Raw genomic sequence first — 7,033 nt, 5'->3', positions numbered from 1 at the left:
AACCCTGCTTTGGCATGGTGCTGTTTAGCCTATGACACATGGTAACAGCAAACAGTGATTTATAGTTATTTATCTTAAGCTAACATGGAAAGCTGTCTAGAACAGTGGTTCTCAAAGTGGGGTCCCCCAAAGGTCCTTCAGGGGGTTCCCAACAAAAAGCGTAATCATTTTCACACAACAAAAGTAACACAATGACAGAATGTATGACTATTTTGGTCATGGGTTTCATACACTTTCTGTAATAAAACACAACAAAGTGTAACGACCCTCCCACTCTCGTGACCCTGACTTGCAGGAGCCTGGTGTTGGGGTCGTTGGGTGATTGGGTGCACCTAGGCCCGGTGCACTCATTGAGCTTAAGAAGACCTTCAGACCTCTCCCTCCTCAACAATTTATCTTTTGTTCTGTTCGTTTGTTTAATGCGTTGTCTAGTTAATTTCCCTTAGTTTTAGTTAATAAATTATTGTTTCAACTTTTACTTTTGTGTATGACTCCCTTACAACCCGACTCAAGGAAGTAACAAATGAGGGGAGTCATACACCAAAGTAAAAGTTAAAACAATAATTGATTAACTAACACTCAGGGAAAATAACAAACAACATTAAAACAAATAAACAGAACAAACGGTGCATTGGTGAGGAGGGAGAGAGACTGAATGGTCTGAAGGTCTTCTTAAGCCCAATGAGTGCATGGGTGCACCCAATCAGCCTAATAACCCCAACCACCAGGGCAGGCTCCTGCCAGACAGGGCCAGGAGGAGAGTGGGATGGTTGTCACAAAAGCTAAAATCTTATTAGATGAGGGACCCTCCTGGGACAAAATCTTATCAAATAGGGGACCATGATGTGGTCTAATTTGTGTCAGTTTAGGGGTCCTTGACGTGAAAAGGTTTGAGAACCACTGGTCTCGAAAGCAATAGGCTACATATATTATTTTCCCAGAAAAACGAATGCATCACAAATATCACAGATATTTTTTTAGTTAGTCATTAGACTCTCACTTGTCAGACTATCACACTTTATGTGTGCTGTACCAGCGCATATACTAATACTACTATACTAATACTAATTGAAACCTTAAACCCCTCTCCCACAACATAATAATGTGCTGCTGCTACTCTATTGTGCGTGCGCACACGGCACACACACACACACACGCACGCACGCACACACACACACACACACACACACACACACACACACACACACACACACACACACACACACACACACACACACACACACAAGGAATCTGGGCATCAAAACAATTTTCTGTCTCTTGTCTCTGTCCTCATCTATGTATCTGGCGCCCTCTGCTGGAAAGAGAAATTAAATCAATGCAGAAACATGCTGAGCATGCTAGATCACTGTAGATATAATTAAACAAATGATCTGATAAAAAGATGTTGCTGCAGTCAGGATGAATGCAAGTCATAAGGGTAGCCTAACGTTATTTGTGATCATATCATATACACATACAAGTCTTCTGTTTGTAAATTAAACTTATGACCTGGAAATTATACACTACTGCTACTCCTTTCAAAAATGTTACATGTCATACCCATACTACAAGATTCAAGATTTTTATTGTCACTCCGTTGTACAAGTACGGACGTGTGAAATTCTTATGCTGTGGGCTCCGTTACAGACAAAGTGTAGTAAGTAAATAAGGTTGTAGGTACAAAATCACAGCACACAACAAATAGGGCAATAAGGCCAGTTAAATAGGGCAAACAGTGTAAACAGTGTATGTAAAGGGAAATTAAGGCACAGTAAAATAAGAACACAACTATGTAATATACACACTTCATATTCATCATTAACTACATCATATACACTACTAGGTTATATAGATGTTATACCATATATACAGACAAACCCGTCTTAGGTCTTGGTTTCGCTTTCATGTGACTCAGCTGTGTTCGGAATGGTTCACTCATTCATTCACTCATTATTCCCCATGTAGTGTTATAGTGAACTATATGGCGAACGATCAAACAAGTTATGGTTTTCACAGAATTGCGTTGCTAGGGAACAGTTTGCAACCTAGCTTCTCCTGTCAGTTAGTGTACTAGCAAACACTGCAACAGGAAGTAAGCTGGGGGAAATTTAGAATGTTTATGTTGTCAAGTTGAAACAGTCTATATACAGTAGTGAACCAAATTAACAGTTGAGAATTTGGACACTGTAATAGCGTACGGTTTCGAACAGGGTTTATGTTTCCATTTTGACTAAAACCTTTTCCACAGATTGCAATTTTTGTGTTGATAGTGTGATGTCTTTTTTGATACATAAACACAACAAAGCACAAAGAAATAATGTAAATACATCCACAATACATACATTAACAGACACTCAAATGCCCCCTCCACCACAGATAGCAATTAAATGTTTACTCTCCTGTCCTGTGTGTCTCTGTTCAAGTCTCCTTTTTGACTAAAACCTTTACCACAGACTAAACAATTAAATGCTTTATCTCCTGTGTGGATTATCATGTGTCTTTTCAAGTTTCCTTCTTGACCAATACCTTACCACAGACTGAACAATGAAAAGATTTGATTTTGATTTATTTTTTTATTCTTCTGTGTCATGCACCCTAAGGTGCCCAACTCTCATGGGCTTATAAGGCACAAACAAAATACAGCATAAAACAGCGCTGCAGTGGTACATTTAAGTCAACACAGATCACAAGTCAACATACTGTTCAAGCAACAAAACATAGCATTACATCACTCTCTAAACAAAATGTTCTGTCTTTGTTCCCCAGGCCTGACAGATACAATTTGCTATGAAGAAGGTTCCTTTTTTAAAACACACCTCGTTTCTCATAATCATCCAACTAAAAAAAGAAATTGTTTCTCTCCTGGCTGTGTGGATCATGTGTCTTTTCAAGTTTCTGTCATGACCAAAACCTTGATCACAAACTGAGTAATTAAATGCTTTCTCATCTGTGTGGACGATCATGTGTGTCTTCAAGTGTCCTTTACGACCAAAGCTTTTACCACAAACTCAGCAATGAAATGCTTTATCACCTGTGTGGACTATCATGTGTCTCTTAACGGAATCTTTATGACGAAAACATTTACCACAGACTGAGCAATTAAATTGCTTCTCCCCTGTGTGGATTAGCATGTGGCTCTTCAAGTGTCCTTTAAGACCAAAACCTTTACCACAGACTGAGCAAATAAATTGTTTATCTCCTGTGTGGACTATCATGTGTCTCTTCAAGTGTCCTTTACGACCAAAACTTTTACCACAGATGGAGCAATTAAATTGTTTCTCTCCTGTGTGGACTATCATGTGTGTCTTAAGGTATCCTTTATGATGAAAACATTTACCACAGACTGAGCAAGTAAATTGCTTCTCAATTGTGTGGACTATCATATGTGACTTCAATGATTCTTTAAGTTCAAAACCTTTACCACAGACTGAGCAAATAAATTCTTTCTCTCCTGTGTGGATTATCATGTGTTTCTTAATGTATCCTTCATGACGAAAACATTTACCACAGACTGTGCAAGTAAATTGCTTCTCGCCTGTGTGGACTATCATGTGTTTTTTCAATTGGTCTTTAAATACAAAACATTTGCCACAGACTGAGCAAATAAATTGTTTATCTCCTGTGTGGATCAGCATGTGTTTTTTCAGGTATCCTTTATGACGAAAACATTTACCACAGACTGAGCAATTAAATTGTTTCTTACTTGTGTGGACTGTCATGTGTGCCTTCAATGATTGTTTAAGTCCATAACCTTTACCACAGACTGAGCAAATAAACTCTTTCTCTCCTGTGTGGATTACCATATGTTTCTTAAGGTATCCTTTATGACAAAAACATTTACCACAAACTGAGCAATTAGATTGCTTCTCACGAATCTCACCTGTGTGGACTATCATGTGTCTATTCAAGTTTTCTTTAAATACAAAACATTTACCACAGACTGAGCAATTAAATTCTTTCTCTCCTGTGTGGATTAGCATGTGTTTCTTAAGGTATCCTTTATGACGAAAACATTTACCACAGACTGAGCAATTAAATTGTTTCTCACTTGTGTGGACTAGCATGTGTGACATCAATGATCCTTTAAGTGCAAAACCTTTACCACAGACTGAGCAAATAAATTGTTTATCTCCTGTGTGGATGATCATGTGTGTCTTCAAGTGTCCTTTACGACCAAAACCTTTTCCACAAACTGAGCAATGAAATGCTTTCTCACCTGTGTGGACTCTCAAGTGTCTCTTCAAGGTTTCTTTACGACCAAAACTTTTACCACAAACTGAGCAACTAAAGTTTTTATCATAATCATCACTGTCTTCAGTCTCAGGTTCAGAAGACCCTTCAGTCTTGTCATTAGTAGTTTCTTGTAAATCACTAGCTGAATATAAGTTCTTGGCTGGTTCTGATACTCTACAGTGTCCATCAGCTTCTGTTTTCATCTGTTCAGTTGAGCTGCTGGCTAGAGGCTCTGGCTCTCTGTTCTCCTCAGTTTGGCTTTGATGAAGCTGTGAGGACTGAGGTTTCTCTTCCTCATATTCACTCTTCACAGTGACAGCACTGAATGGGAACTTGGTGAAATCGGCCTGCTCCAGCCCTTGAAGTTGCTCTCCCTCCTGACTGGTCCAGAGTTCCTCCTCCTGTTCTTCTTTAATGTGTGGGGGCTCTGGGTCCTCCTGAAGCCGCCCTCCCTCCTGACTGATCCAGAGTTCCTCCTGTTCCTCTTTAATGTCTGAGGGCTCTGGGTCCTCCTGAAGCTGCTCTCCCTCCTGACTGATCCAGAGTTCCTCCTGTTCATCTTTAATGTCTGGGGGCTCTGGGTCCTCCTGAAGCTGCTCTCCCTCCTGACTGATCCAGAGTTCCTCCTGTTCATCTTTAATGCCTGGGGGCTCTGGGTCCTCCTGGTCCAGACTGGGGCTCCACTCCTGGACTTTAGATATTTTCATTTTCACACAGTGACAGGAACTTTTCCTCCTCCTGAACTATTTACTGACAAACGTTAATATCCTCCAAAGCGACAATAGCTTCACAGCTAACGTTAGCTTCACAGATAAACCATTCACCTTAAGGCCCATAAGAAAGGAGCTTCTTCTTCCCCTCAGCTCAGAGTTAAACGGATGGAGCCCCGGTTCCAGTTCACATGTTCGTGATAATTTCATCCGCACATACGAGTCTTCTGTTTGTAAATTAAACTTCTGAAAAGATATAACCAGGGAAATAATGCTACTGCTAACGCGAATAGGCTACCTGTGTACGGGAAGGCAGTTTGGCCTCCCAAGGACACCGTAGCAAATCCCCATGCTGACCAAAGAGCGTGGAAGGAAAGAGCCGAAACATAATACAATTTTGGAAAAAGACGCTAGAGGCGCTACGGTAGCGCCAAAGCAGTACCGCCGCCATATTGGCCCTTGCTGCGTGCGGATGTTGCAATGGAGCGACGTTTTGTAGGACATTTCTTATCAATGTACGTTCTTTGTGCTCAGGCTCAGTGGCTGACACCCGCTGACAACCACATGATACCAAACTGCTAGAGGACCCCGGCTTGAGCGAGAATCTGCCTGTTTATGGTAAACTTCATTGTTTAAATAACATTGAATGCAAGTACCGCTATTTGCTAAATACACAAAATAATAGGCTAAGCTATTATTTTAATGTTTATGAAACCTATCTCCATTTTATTGAGGGTTGGTGTGTACACCAGCTTGTATAGGAGTGGTAAAGCTCAAAGGTCTCTCTCAAGCATTGCAAAACAGTTGAGGTAATGTTAAACTGTGAGTGTGAGGGGTGCATACCACATTTGTGAACATCATGAGACATCGTCACCCAGCAAACATTTTCACGTATAACGACCGTCTGCTGCACGTCAAACCACTACATCTAGTCAGGGTCTAATTATATATTCTGAATGGAAATCTTAGCGACGTAATTCCTCTACTTCCCCACAACGTGTCCAGATTCAACGATTTTTGAAAGACAAAAGATTGCACCTCATGCGGGATTCGATCCTGCGGCGCCGGCTTCGCAGTCATGTGTCTTATCCATTAGGCCACCGAATTAGTTACAAATGCTACGGATTTGGTCATATATAGAGATACTTAACATTGAGCACTTAGCATTTTGACGGTCTCGACTGGAAGTTGCGTTGATAGGCTAGCTGCCTCGCTAATTCTGTTTCATGATTTCAACCAGCGATGAGACAGGTATATTTATATCATTCACGATAATGTAACCAACGTGACTTTAGCAGACAGCATAGCACATCCAAAACCCACAACACTGCGTTTAGTTACGGCAAGAGAAATGGGACAATATAGCCTACCACAGGATTCAGGAAGTTTGTGATAAATACAAGCCCATAGCAAGAGACACTTGCACTTATATGACATAAACGTGTTTTCATATTAAAAAAAGAAAAGGGCGTTCAATAAAAGTCGTCATTGCAGGTGGAGTGCATGTCACACTGTGAGTATCTGATCACACAACAGGTAAATTGTCAATCAAATGTCATTTGATTCAACAAAAACACAAAAGACACCTACATGTGGTGTTTTCAAAGCAATATGAGGTCAATATTTTTTGTTTTGAAGTGACAGTCTAAACGTTACTTTGGAGGAATGTGGAGAGAACGTCAGACTTAGATGGTAGATGCCAAACCACAATTCTATCGTCTGGTGATGTCGCGGTCAAGACGATGTTTGCTGGGCAGTGTTGTAGATCCAGTAGCCTATTGAGGTGAAACCAGTCATGCACAATAATTGAACTACATGAGAAATACTAATTTCTAATCTAACACATTTCTAATTGTGAATTTAACTGTGCATTGTTATGCAATTTGGAGATTAAACAATGTATATACCTATACATGCCAAGTTGGACTGATTCAATGCTTTATGCCAATTCTGTGTGTGTGTGTGTGTGTGTGTGTGTGTGTGTGTGTGTGTGTGTGTGTGTGTGTGTGTGTGTGTGTGTGTGTGTGTGTGTGTGTGTGTGTGTGTGTGTGTGCGTGTGCGTGCGTGTACGTGTTTTCCAGGGCACCAGC

This window comes from Poromitra crassiceps, assembly GCF_964638095.1.
Source record: "Poromitra crassiceps genome assembly, chromosome: 23".
NCBI classification, from domain to species: Eukaryota; Metazoa; Chordata; class Actinopteri; order Beryciformes; family Melamphaidae; genus Poromitra; species Poromitra crassiceps.
The sequence above is the reverse complement of the archived record's forward strand: the minus strand, read 5'-3'. Positions refer to the sequence as shown.